This window comes from Arachis hypogaea, chromosome 6, assembly GCF_003086295.3.
Source record: "Arachis hypogaea cultivar Tifrunner chromosome 6, arahy.Tifrunner.gnm2.J5K5, whole genome shotgun sequence".
Taxonomy (NCBI): Eukaryota; Viridiplantae; Streptophyta; class Magnoliopsida; order Fabales; family Fabaceae; genus Arachis; species Arachis hypogaea.
In genome coordinates, this window is record NC_092041.1 from 21,790,906 (window position 1) to 21,804,985 (window position 14,080).

The window sequence follows — 14,080 nt, forward strand, 5'->3', positions numbered from 1 at the left end:
TCTTGGATTGTTAATTATTCTTGTTTCCACTAACGCTAGCTTTTTACTAAGGCAATTAGTAAGTTATCTAGGATTTGTGGATTAAGAACAACTATGCTCACTTGACTTACTCTTCGATGTTAAGGGTTGACTAGGTGAGATTAATCCAGCATAATTATCATAGTTGTGGTTATGACAAGGAAGTGATTCCCTAACTTAACCCAAGCCAAGGCTTCCATTTATGCTTTGAAACATACTTCAATCATTTTAAAACTTTACTTGTCCATATTACATAGATAGTTCTTTAATTTGTTTATTAGTTCATTAGTTGCAATTTTGAGTGTTCTTTTATTTCTTAATTGATTGCTTCATTACTGAAAACTCCCCCGATTTCACAACCAAACTTGTACACTTGTGGTGACTAGTTCCTTGGGAAGACGTCTCGGGATTTTACTCCCGGTTATTGTGAATTGAATTGTAACGTCTTTAATAAAAACTTTGGTCGAGGGTCGCCTTGATGGTTGGGACTATACTTGCAACGCCGATCCTATTTCTTGAGAAAATTCCTAACCGACATCCGGCCAGCACCAAGTTTTTGGCGCCGTTGTCGGGGAACTAAGTGAAATGAGTGCTAACTTTTGGTTGTTGTGAATATGTGAATAGTGTGAATACTTGATTTTGTTTGTCACTTGACACTAATTGGTAGCTAGTACTTTTATTTAGATAGTTTTGGTAGTCATTGACTATTAGATCATTTTTATTTACCCTCTTACTCTTGCTTTATTTTTGATAATTGCATAATTTCTATGATTCCTTAGTTGAATGACACGGTCGCTTCCAGACCCGAGCTTGGCCACTTTTGATCCTAAAATAGAAAGGATGCTAACTCATCTTAGGCAAGCTCGGTGCCGGTTAGCATTTGTGCATAGTGAATCGGATTCTCTTGAAGAGCGACCCGATTCACAATCACTTTCTAACCATGATTCTCATTTTTCATTAAACGAGAGAACCTTGTATTCTTTTGTTGGAAGTGTTAAAATTTCTGTGAGTGAATTAGGTGACAACAACATGGCGGCACCTCCTCGGAGAGTCACTCTCAGGGAGGCTGGAGCTCCAGACATTACTTTGCAACCCGTACAAGTTCGGTACCCGGATTTAGATGAGAACTTTGAACTCAATATGGGTTTGATCAACTTGCTTCCAAAGTATCATGGTTTGCCGGGTGAAGATCCCCTCAAGCACTTGAAAGATTTTCAAGTTGTGTGCTAAGCCGCAAGAAGGCATGGCTCGGATGAAATATCCGTAATGGTTTTTGCTTTCCCTTTCTCTTTGGAGGAAAAGGCAAAAGAATGGTTTTACACCCAATCTGATAAAGTGATAACTAATTGGAATTTGTTGCGCAAGGAGTTCCTTGAAAAGTTCTTTCCATCTCAAAAGACGGATCGTTTAAGGAAAGAAATCTCATGCATCATGCAAAGAGATGGAAAAACCCTTTATGAATATTGGGAGAGATTCAATAAGTTGTTGGAGTCTTGTCCTCACCACTGCATTGATGAATTGGTGCTCATAAGCTACTTTTGCCAAGACTTGGTCCCTCAAGACAAGCTACTTATTGAAGCCTCAAGTGGAGGATCTCTCACTAAAAACAAGACCGCAGAAGAAGCTTGGGAAGTCATTGTGGATTTGACGGATTCAACTCAACATCTAAGGGCAATAAACCCCTAACCAAAGGCTATCAGTGAAGTCTCACCTTCCGGTGACGCTATCTTGACCAAGAAAATTAGTGAAATAATGGTTTTGTTAAGACAAATCACTCAAAGTCAACAAATTCCACCAATGTTACTTGCTCCACCTCAACCTTCTAGGATTGAAGGGCCTTCTAGATCTTGTGGTATTTGTGCTTGCAATGGTTACTACACCGACGAATGCCCCCAAATCCAAGAAGACAACACATTGGCGGTGGCAAATCTCTATCTACAAAGGTCCAATTTCAATCAAGGCAATCAAGGATCTTACCACTATGGAGGAAACCAAAGTCAAGGGTGGAGAGACAACTCAAATCAAAGGTGGAATCAATCCTCTCAAGCTCAACCTTTTTCAATGCAACAAGCTTACTATCACGAACCCTCTCAAGGCCAACAACCTTACCAACAATCACTTCAATCCCACTACCAATCAAATCAACCATAAAGCCCGCCCCACCCACAACTTAATCAATAATCACACTCTCAACCTCAAGCAAGATATCAACCACCACACACTAGGCCTACACTTCACCAAAATAATCAGCCATCCTCTTCAAATCAACCTTATATGAATGACGCACTTCAAAGCTTCATACAAGAGCAACGGGAGTTCCACAAGAAGCAAGAAACCTACATGGAAACCATTACCGAAGCCTTATCCCAGTTGACTCTATCTCCTTCCAACAATCACAACACCCCTCAAGCTTCTACCTCGAGTGGCCTACCTTCTCAACCTCAACCAAACCCCAAGAGAAGCATTAATTCAATCACCCTAAGGAGTGGTACAAAATTGGATGAAGTTGGTTTTAAGCCTATAAATATAAGTAAGGAAAACCACAATGAAAAAATCGAAGAGGAGGTAGAATTGAATGAGGGAGAAAAGAAAGATGTTGCAAGAGAAGAGGAGGATCCATTGAAGGTCAAGGAGCCCAAAAGAAAAATTTTCCTTGAGGAGCCTACACCAATTCCTTTTCTGTCGGTGGCTAAAAAGGCCAAGAAGCATAAGGACTTTGACCCTAATGTGGTGGAAATTTTCAAGAATGCAGAGGTTACCATTCCTCTTTTTTAAGCCATCCAACAAATTCTAAAATACGCCAAATTTCTAAAGGATGTTTGTACTCACAAGGAGAAAATTGGTGAGCTAGGCAAGAGTCCGGTAAATAATTATATTTCTTCTCTTATTCCGGAAAAGTGTAGTGATCCCGACCCTTACTTGGTGACTTGTGTGATTGGTGGAATGAAGTTCATGAATTGCATTTGTGACTTAGGAGCTTGTGTTAGCATCATGCCTCTCCCTATCTATGAAAAGTTGAATTGTCGCCCTTGAAGCGGTCCGGAGTAAGATTTGTGTTGGTGGACAAGAGTACTGTGTCAGTTATGGAAATTACGGAGAATGTGTTGGTGAATATTCAAGAATTGCTATTTTGGTGGACTTTTACATTTTGGAGACACCTCCAATTGATTCAGATACCCATGTTCCATCTTCCTTGGGAGGCCGTTTTTGAAGACATCTAGGTTCAAGTTGGATGCTTTTTCAGGAGCTTATTCATTTGAAGCTGAAGAGAAAGTGGTGAAATTCACCTTGGATGGAGCTAAGAAACCACCCCATGAAGTATATTCTATCTTTGGGTGTGATCTAATTGAAGAGAAAATGATTGAGCTTAATGTCGGTCAAGAGGAAGAAAAAGTTGTCAAGGAGCCTAAGTCATTGGAGCACACACAAGCTAAGTATGCCAAGGGGTTAGAGATTTTTCTCCTTGGAAAGGCTTCAAGTAGTGATCATTGAATTTATACATGTCCAACTTAAGGACGTTAAAACAAAGTGCTAGGTGGGAGACACTCCACCATGATAACATCGTTCTAATCCTTCTCTTTGTTTATAATTTGACTTAATTGCATTTTTTTTGTCTTGGTTAGCTTAGGATTAATTTAATTTTGAACATAGATAGGTTGATTTTTATATGGATCATGAGTTGATGAATTTCTATATGTTTTGGGTTAAAACTTTTGTTGAGCTCAAGTTAAGTGCCATAGGAATTGAGGCAAAATTTTTGGAGAAACATGGCAGTGTGCATACGCACCCCTAGATGTGTACGCCAACCCTTTTATGCAGCTTCTGTTGGGAGCACTCACACATCTTTGTGCGTGTGCATCCCAGTCTTTTTCGCCCTTTGTGCGTACGCACAGACTTGTACGTACGCACACCAACCCCTTTTCGTGCATTCTATGCGTATGCACCCATGTTTGCGCACGCTAACTCATTTGTAGCCCTTCTGCCCGGAGCACTCGCACCTCTCTGTGCGTGCGCACCTCAGCCATTTTCGCTCTTTGTGCGTACGCACACCTATGTGTGCACACATGATCCTTTTCTAAGTAAAAAAAAAAAAACTCTCTCCGTGCGAGATGCGTGAGCATATTTTCTATCTTTTTTTAGTGAATTTGCATTTGAATTTGTAAGTTTAATAAATTTTTAACTACTTTTTAGCTACTATGGATGCTACTTTGAGTTGTGTGCAATTCTGTTTATTTCAAGTAGTATTCAAATGGATTTGACAGAATTTTATAGAAGAAGAGGAAGAAAGTGGATGATGCTGTCAACCCTGACCTCCTTGCACTCAAACAGAAATAACTTGAGCTATAGAGGTCCAATTGACGTGATTCCAACGGTATTGAAAAGCTAATTTTTAGAGCTTTCCAATTATGTATAATAGTATACACTTCTTTTCTAGCTGTACGGTCTTGGTGGCACCTAACTTGGGATTCTCCAAGTTAGGCGCCGAAAGAACCACTTGCCTTTCAATTACTTGCTGCACCCTCCATGCCTAACTTCACTGCGCCAAAGCTTGAAAGCGCACTCCAAATCCCAGCCCATGATAAAGCAAGCAGCAAAGATGTTATATAAATTTTTATTAAAACTTTTATTTTTATTACAAATAGGAAAATATATTATTTAGTTTTAGAAAATATATTTAACATTAATTTGGATAAGATATTAAAGGAAAAAAATTAGCCTTTCGGGCTCTTCTCTTTTCTCTTATCTCATTCCGTACTTTACAGTTTTATCGAACCCTAGTTTTCTCTCTGAACTATGAGCAACTAAGCCTCCACTGTTAAGGTTAGGAGCTCTGTTTATTCTATGGATTGATACTATTACTTTTCTATTTTAATTCATGTACTGATTTCAATTTCAAGAATTGTTTTCGTTTTTTATCTTATGAATCTGGGTGGAACGGAAGTATGACCCTTATTCTATTTGAGTTCTTGTAAAACTTGGAAAAGCTCTTTACCTGAACAATAGCTTGAAAATAAATTCTCCTAAATCACTAATTATCTGGACTAAACGGAATACATGACATATAATCCTCTTATATTTAGATAATTAGGATTTCTGTGGCACATAAACTAGATTTGAATATAACCCTCTAATTAGAATCAAGTGACCAAGGAATTGGCAGTTGATGAAGGTTAGAGGAGACTAAAAAGGTCAAGGAATTAAAATTTAGTCACATATTTTGCCATAAATTGAATCTTGCATAATTAAAGTAGTTGGTGAGAAACGTTAATCCGGAAAATAAACATCTTTGAAATCTTAACTGTTTTACTCATAAATTCTTCACACCATTTTACTGCTTGCTTTATTAATTTTCTGAATTTACTGTTTAATTCATTTGAGACCCAGACATTCTTTTCTTCTTGTTTAACTAAGTAAATCATGCAATCATTGTTGCTTAGTCCATCAATCCTTGTGGGATCGACCCTCATTCACTTGAGGTACTACTTGGTACGACTTGGTGCACTTACGGATTCATTTGTGGGTTATAAATTCCACACCAAATTTTTGGCGCCGTTGCCAGGAATTGACTGTGATTGACAACTACTAGTTGTTTGATTGCTTAGATTAGATATTTTTCTTCTAATTAATTTTATTTTAGTATTATTAATTATTATTTTTCATTCTTTTCCTTTATTTTTTTTCTTGCTTTTCGTTCACCTAGCCCTTATATTCATTTCTTTTACTTTCCTTTTTAATTTTTATTTTCATTATTAGTTATTAAAATTATTTAGTTATCCTGTTGTTTTATGTGTCTTTTATTTTTATAGTTCTTTTTTTATTTTTTTCATTTTAGTTTCGTTTGTTCCTTGCATTATTTTTACTTTTATTTTTATTTTTCTATTTTATTAGTTCTAATTTTTTTCTTTAATTTTTGAATTTTGCATCAATTAAGGTTTCTTAATTTCTAAAATTAAGTTTGATGTGCCCTAGTATTTAATTTGATTTTTCTATTTATTGTTATTTTTTAATTTTTGAAAAAAAAAATTCCCGATTTCTGTTTAGTGATTTTTGAATTGTTCTGCTTTAGTTTTTCAATTTATTTCATTTTATTTCTTTTACACGAGTTACCTCACTGGAAATTCTCTGCACTCTGATGTAGAGGTTCCCACTTTCCTTTGTTTTCTATTTGTTTATAAGCAGGAACATGGATAAAGAGCCCCTTCTTGATTTTGATCTTGAACCTGAGAGGACCTTCAGGGGGCGCTTCCAACAAGCTAGACTTTACAAGGATAATGAAAATCTAAGTGAGACCTTTGAAAAGGAAGCTGCAAAGTCCACTGTGGATCATAATCGTGCTGTTAATGCCAATATGGCAAATCCGAATGAGAATGAACAACTGGTGCGGATATTTATAACCACAAACTAACCGACAAGTGCACCGGGTCGTACCAAGTAATACCTCATGTAAGTGAGGGTCGATCCCATGAGGATTGATGGATCAAGCAACAATACTTGAGTGATTAGCTTAGTCAGACAAACAGAAAATGGTTTTGAAGATTCAAAAGCATAAATAATAAATTCAAAATATTAAAAAGACAGGCAAGTAAATAAGTTGGGAGAAACAATATGAAGAAGGCAATTAAGGTTTCAGAGTTATCTATTTTCTGGATTGACTTTTCTTACTAACTATTTTCATCATGCAAGATTCAATTCATGGCAAACTATATGTGACTAGACCCTAATTCCTTAAACCTTTCTAGACTCCTCTAAAATTCATCAACCGCCAATTCCTTGGTCAATTAATTCCAATTAGGGAGTGAAGTTTAATTCTAGTTATCATGCCACAAAAATCCTAATTACCCAAATAGAAGAGGATTATATGTCACGTATCCCGTTAAATTCAAATAATTAGAAATTTAGCAGAATATGTTTTCAAGTTGTTGTTCAAGTAAAGAGCTTTTCCAAGTTATACAAGAACTCAATTAGAAAGAGGGTCATACTTCCGTTCTACCCAAAAAGATAAAGAACGAAAACAATTCTTGAAATATAAATCAAACATGAATTAAAATAGAAAAATAATAGTATCAATCCATACAATAGACAGAGCTCATAACCTTAACAGTGGAGGTTTAGTTGCTCATGGTTCAGAGAGAAAATAATGATTCAGGTAAACTGTAAAAGTACGGAATGTAAATTGGAATAGAATCCCCATATCTTTTACATCTAATCCTAATTAATTTAAAATCTAATTTCTAAATTTAAAATAATATCTTTTCCTATTTTTAAATTTAAATTAAAATCAGAATTAATCAAATAATCCGCGCCTTGTAATGTGGGGACCACTTGGCTTCACTAGATCCGTGCCTAACTTGGCAGAGAGCTGCGCCTTACTTGAGTGCCAAAATGGGGCCCAGAAATCGTCCCCAGTGTTTTCTGAGTTTTCTGCACGTGGTGCATGTCAGGCGTACGCATTAGTCACGCGTACGCGTCAATGATCTTCTTCGCGTGTCACGCGTACGCGTCAGGTACGCGCACGCGTCACTGCACAAATCTCCAAATCACGCGCATGCGTCAGGTACGCGCACGCGTTGCTCCTCGCTGATCATCTCCTTTAATTCTTGTGCTCCTTCCATTTGTGCAAGCTTTTTCTCCATCAAATCTAGTTAAATGCTACCTAAAATAAACAGAATTGCACGAGACTCAAAGTAGCACCCATAGTGGCTAAAAGATAATTAATTCTGGATTAAACTCAACAATTTAAATACAAATTCACTAGGAAAAGATAAGAAAGATGCTCACGCATCACAACACCAAACTTGAATTGTTGCTTGTCCTCAAACAACCAAAATAAGTGCATGATTAAGATGTGAATTTGCATGAGAAGTGAGAGTTTAGTCATGCTTAAGTCTATTCTTAAAATTGGGGTTTATTCATTGTAATTTTGAACAGTTTTGGCATCTCACTCTCCTTTGAATCAGAGGAATGTCAGTGTCATTCGGAATTAGAATCCAGATCATATTATGAATTCTCTGATCTTTATACTCCAGTTTAATCCTTGAACACAACAAAATTTACTTTAATTTATTTTTCTTTGGTGCTTTGCACCTTGAGCCTAGCCGTGACTTTAAATGTTTTGTCTCAAGGGTTACTTGACATAGAAATACCGCAAGCATTTACCTGGGGGACTCTCTTTAAGTTCTGATTTTTCTTTCGGTTACTCCCAGACAGTGCTGCTCAAACCCTTTGGCATACTCTGTTAAACACACTTGGTCTCGACTCTAAGTGTTTTGTCTCAAGGATTACTTGACACAATCACACCACAAGTATATGACTAGGGAAACAACTCTTTGAGCTTTTAATCTTGTCTGACCCCCCTAGTCATTGATGCTTAGAGCCTTGGACCTTGCTTTTATAGTTTTTTTTCTTTTGGTGTTTCTTTTGCTTCAAGGATTAAATTTTTGTTTATTTCAGAGAAGTCATAATAATTCTTTAAATTTCTGTTCCTTATACATCAACATCCTTTGATTCAAATTCAAATATGCACTGTTCATGTCATGCATTCAAAATCACAAATAATGCCACCACATTTAAGTAAATAAGACTACTCTTAAATATAAACTCAATTTCTCATGCAATACATCACTTCTTTTTCTTTTGAATTCAAGCTCAGTGAGCGATACATGAGACATATATATATATATATATATATATATATATATATATATATATATATATATATATATTGATAAAAGCACTAAAAATCATGCAAGCAATCAAAGCAACAGAAAATAGAGGACAACAAAATAAGAACGGAAGAGAAATAGAATGAAAGGAACTCAACCACCTCAGTTATACTGGTGGCCATCTCATTCCTCCATGAAGAACATTCATCTCTCTTTGGTGCTAAATAGAGAAGCCATAAGCGAAGTGTTAACACCAAACTTAAAGTTTTGCTTGTCCTCAAGCAAAGAAGAACTGAAAACAAAGAGGGATATATAAATAATTAATATGATAAAAGAATGATAAAAAGGGAAAAGAACGAGAGAGAATTAGGACTTGGGAGGAGAGAGAATGAAAATAGGGCGGCGCGCTAGGTAAGTGATGCGGCGCGTTTGACGCGTACGCGTACAGCACGCGTACGCGTCCGCGTGCTCTCATTTTGTGCGAATCGCGCGAAGGCAGCCGCGTCCATGCGTAACTCTCTGTTCGCGTGGCTTGGGAACCGAAAATTCTCACCTGACGCGTGCGCGTCATGCACACGCACGCGTGGATGGCATTTGTGCAAAGGACGCGTACGCGTGATCAAGTTTGTGCCTCTAGCACACTTCCAGCCCCAAGCCATCATAACTCTCTGCCCAAACACTCATTGACACCGATTTTCAGGGTCGCGCATACGCGTCAGGAACGCGCACGCGTGGATGGCTAAAAGCGCAAACGACGCGCACACGTGAGGTACGCGTACGCTTGGTCTTGTTTATGCGCAAAGCATAGTTCCAGCGCCACTCCTGCTCAACTCTTTGTTCACTTTTATTTTTCATGCACACACATATGATGCGTACGCATTAGCGACGCTTGCGTGTCGTGTGCTCGTTTTTTTTTTTTTGTCACCTGAAGTGTTCGGTTCCTGTTATAAGATAGCTGCATGATCAGAACACACATAAAAACGAAAGAAAAACAGTAAAAATAAAAATCAAATAAATAAGAAAATCACTACTACGAAAAATAACCAAGGCTGCGAAATTATCGGGTTGCCTCCCGACAAGCGCTTCTTTAACGTCATTAGCTTGACAGTCAGTTTTGCTAATTCAGCAGATGAGTGGACCTCTGGCGATCAATCTCGCCTCCAAGATAGTACTTCAACCTCTGGCCATTCACTGTAAATTTCCTATCAGAATTCTCTTCATGTATTTCCACATGACCTTATGGTGAAGCTCTGGTAACCACAAACGGTCCTGATCATCGGGATTTCAGCTTCCCGGGAAAGAATTTAAGCCTTGAATTATACAGAAGCACTCTCTGTCCTGGCTCAAATACTCTGATGGCAATTTTCTTGTCATGCAATAATTTGGTTCTCTCCTTATAGAGCTTGGCATTCTCATAGACTGAATATCTGAATTCCTCAAGCTCATTCAACTGAAGCATGCGCTTAGTTCCTGCAGCTTCTGAATTAAGATTCAGATACCTGATTGCCCAGTAAGCTTTATGCCCTAGATCAACTGGCAAGTGACAGGCTTTGTCATAGATCAACTGATAAGGGGACATGCCAATGGGAGTCTTGTAAGCTGACCGGTATGCCTAGAGAGCATAATCAAGCTTCCTAGACCAGTCCTTTCTTGAAACACTGACAGTCTTCTCTAGAATCCTTTTGAGTTCTCTGTTGGAAACTTCAACCTGTCCACTACTTGTCTGAGGGTAATAGGGGGTTGCCACTTTATGACGGACTTCGTATCTCTGCAGAAGAGAGTCCAACTGTCTGTTACAGAAGTGGCTTCCTCCATCACTAATGAGTGTCCTTGGGACACGAAACCGGCTAAAGATATATCTCTGAAGAAAGCTCATTACCACCTTGGCATCATTGGTGGGTAGAGCCACAGCTTCCACCCACTTGGACACATAGTCAACTGCCACTAGAATGTAGTTGTTTGAATGTGAGGGTGGGAAAGGTTCCATGAAATCAATACCCCACACATCAAACAACTCAACCTCAAGAATCCCCTGCTGTAGCATTTCATGGTTGGCAGGGAGATTCATGGCTTTTTCACATCTGTCACAGTACTTCACAAATGCTCTTGCATCCCTAAAGAGAGTCGGCCAGTAAAACCCGCTCTGAAGGACCTTTGTAGCTGTCCTTTCACCACCAAAATGGCCTCCATAATCAGAACCATGACAGTGCCAAAGAATCTGCTGTGTTTTTTTATCTGGGACACATCTTCGGATGATACCATCTGAATACCTTTTAAAAAGGTATGGTTCCTCCCAAATGCAGTACTTCGCATCAGTCAATAGCTTCTTTACTTGTTTCCTACTGTACTCATTTGGAATAAAACTCATGGCCTTGTAATTTGCAATGTCTGCAAACCATGGAGCCTGCTAAATAAGAAATAATTGCTCATCAGGAAACGTTTCAGTCACAGCTGTGGGTGGTTGTACTCTGGCTTCAAGCTCAATTCTGGAGAGATGGTCAGTTACTTGATTTTCTGACCCTTTCCTGTCTTTTATTTCAATATCAAACTCCTGAAGGAGCAACACCCATCTGATTAATCTTGGTTTAGAACTCTGTTTGGTTAAAAGGTACTTCAAAGCAGCATGATCAGTATAAACAATAACCTTAGAACCAATTAAATAGGACCTAAACTTATCAACAGCATACACAATAGCTAATAATTCTTTTTCTGTAGTTGTGTAATTCTTTTAGGCATCATTTAACACACGGCTAGCATAGTAAATGACATGTATAAGCTTACCATGCCTCTGTCCTAAAACAGCTCCTATAGCAAAGTCACTAGCATCACACATCAACTCAAATGGTAAATCCCAGTCAGGGGGAGCTATAATGGGAGCAGAGGTAAGGTTTACTTTCAGAGTTTCAAAAGCATGCATGCAATCAGAATCAAAGACAAAAGGATCATCAACAACCAATAGGTTGCTCAATGGTTTAGCAATTTTAGAAAAGTCCTTTATAAATCTCCTATAAAATTCTGCATGACCCAAAAAACTCCTGACTGCCTTAACATTAGCTGGTGATGGTAATTTTTCAATTACCTCCACCTTTGCTCTGTCAACCTCAATCCCCTTACTTGAAATCCGGTGTCCAAGAACAATACCTTCTGTAACCATAAAATAACATTTTTTCCAATTTAAAACAAGGTTTGATTCTTGACACCGTTTCAAGACAAGAGATAAATGCTTAAGGTATGATTCAAAAGAATTACCAAAAACAGAAAAATCATCCATAAATACCTCAATGAATTTTTCAACCATATTAGAAAAAATTGAAAGCATACACCTCTGAAAAGTTACTGGAGCATTACAGAGTCCAAATGGCATTCTCTTGTAGGCAAACACTCCAAAGGGACATGTGAATGCTATCTTCTCTTGATCTTGAGGGTCTACTGCAATTTTGATTATATCCAGAATATCCATCCAGAAAACAATAAAAAGCATGACCAGCTAACCTCTCAAGCATCTGATCAATGAAAGGCAGGGAAAAGTGATCCTTCCATGTAGCAGTGTTGAGCCTCCTATAGTCTATACACATTCTCCATCCTGTGACTGTCCTTGTAGGAATAAGCTCATTTTTTTCATTCTTGATCACTATCATCCCTCCTTTCTTGGGAACTACTTGCACAGGACTTACCCAAGGACTGTCAGAAATAGGGTAAATAATACCTGCTTCCCATAATTTCATTACCTCTTTTTGGACCACCTCTTTCATGGTTGGATTGAGTGTCCTTTGTGGTTGCATAACTGGTTTAGCATCATCTTCAAAGAGGATCTTGTGTATACACTTGGTTGGACTAATCCCCTTCAAGTCACTAATAGTCCACCCAAGAGCTATTTTATGGCTCCTAAGCATTGAAACAAGCGCCTCTTCCTCTTCATGCTTCAGGGAAGAGCTAATGATCACTGGATATGAATCATTTTCACCCAAGAACACATATTTCAGAGAAGGAGGTAAAGGTTTGAGTTCAAGCTTGGGGGCTTCCTCCTCTACTTTAGGTGTGTGAACCATAGCCTTTTGGGGTGGTGAATCATCAACTTCCACTAATTCATACTCAGAAATAGGATCCAGAATGTCATCAAGTACCTCAACTTTCAGTACCTCTTGAACAAGTGGTTCAATAACATCTATTTTTATACACCCTTCAGAATCATGAGGGTGTTTGAGGGCTTTAAACACATTGAGGACCACCTGCTCTTCATTGACCCTCAGGGTTAATTCACCCTTTTGCACGTCAATCAGAGCTCTACCTGTAGCTAAAAAGGGTCTACCAAGTATAATAGAGGATTTTACCTCCTCTTCCATGTCTAATATAACAAAATCAACAGAAAAATTAAATGGTCCTTGATGAGCGGATAATTTATACGCTTTTTGGCATTGTTTTTAGTATGTTTTTAGTATATTTTAGTTAGTTTTTATTATATCTTTATTAGTTTTTAGTTAAAATTCACTTTTCTGGACTTTACTATGAGTTTGTGTGTTTTTCTGTGATTTCAGGTATTTTCTGGCTGAAATTGAGGGTCCTGAGCAAAAATCTGATTCAGAGGCTGAAAAGGACTGCAGATGCTGTTGGATTCTGACCTCCCTGCACTCGAAGTGGATTTTCTGGAGTTACAGAAGCTTAATTGGCGCGCTCTCAACGGCGTTGGAAAGTAGACACCCTGGGCTTTCCAGCAATGTATAATAGTCCATACTTTGCCCGAGATTTGATGGCCCAAACCGGCGTTGCAAATCAGCTTCAGAATTCCCAGCGTTTAACGCTGGAACTGGCATAAAAATTGGAGTTAAACGCCCAAACTGGCATAAAAGCTGGCGTTTAACTCCAGAAAAAGTCTCTACACATGAAACCTTCAATGCTCAGCCCAAGCACACACTAAGTGGACCCAGAAGTGGATTTTTCGTCATTTTTACTCATTTCTGTATACCCTAGGTTACTAGATCACTATTAATAGGATCTTTTGACATTGTATCTGCACCTCATGACACTTTACACGTTTCTCATTGTATCTTCTACAGCATGAGTCTCTAAACCCCATGGTTGGGGGTGAGGAGCTCTGCTGTGTCTTGATGGATTAATGCAATTACTACTGTTTTTCATTCAATCATGCTTGCTTCCATTCTAAGATATAACTTGTTCTTAAACCTGATGAATGTGATGATCCGTGACACTCATCATCATTCTCAACTATGAACGTGTGCCTGACAACCACCTCCGTTCTACCTTAGATTGAGTAGATATCTCTTGGATTCCTTAATCAGAATCTTCGTGGTATAAGCTAGAATTGATGGCGGCATTCAAGAGAATCCGGAAGGTCTAAACCTTGTCTGTGGTATTCTGAGTAGGATTCAAGGATTGAATAA

At 38.2% G+C, this 14,080-nt stretch overlaps 1 non-coding gene across 1 annotated transcript; it reads right to left on the reverse strand.

Moving 5' to 3' along the window:
* Positions 1 to 1,422: 1,422 nt before the first annotated feature.
* LOC112700610 (small nucleolar RNA R71) lies at positions 1,423 to 1,529 on the reverse strand. The gene has a single exon (XR_003153516.1). It is a non-coding gene; the product is annotated as a small nucleolar RNA R71 (small nucleolar RNA).
* Positions 1,530 to 14,080: the final 12,551 nt, after the last annotated feature.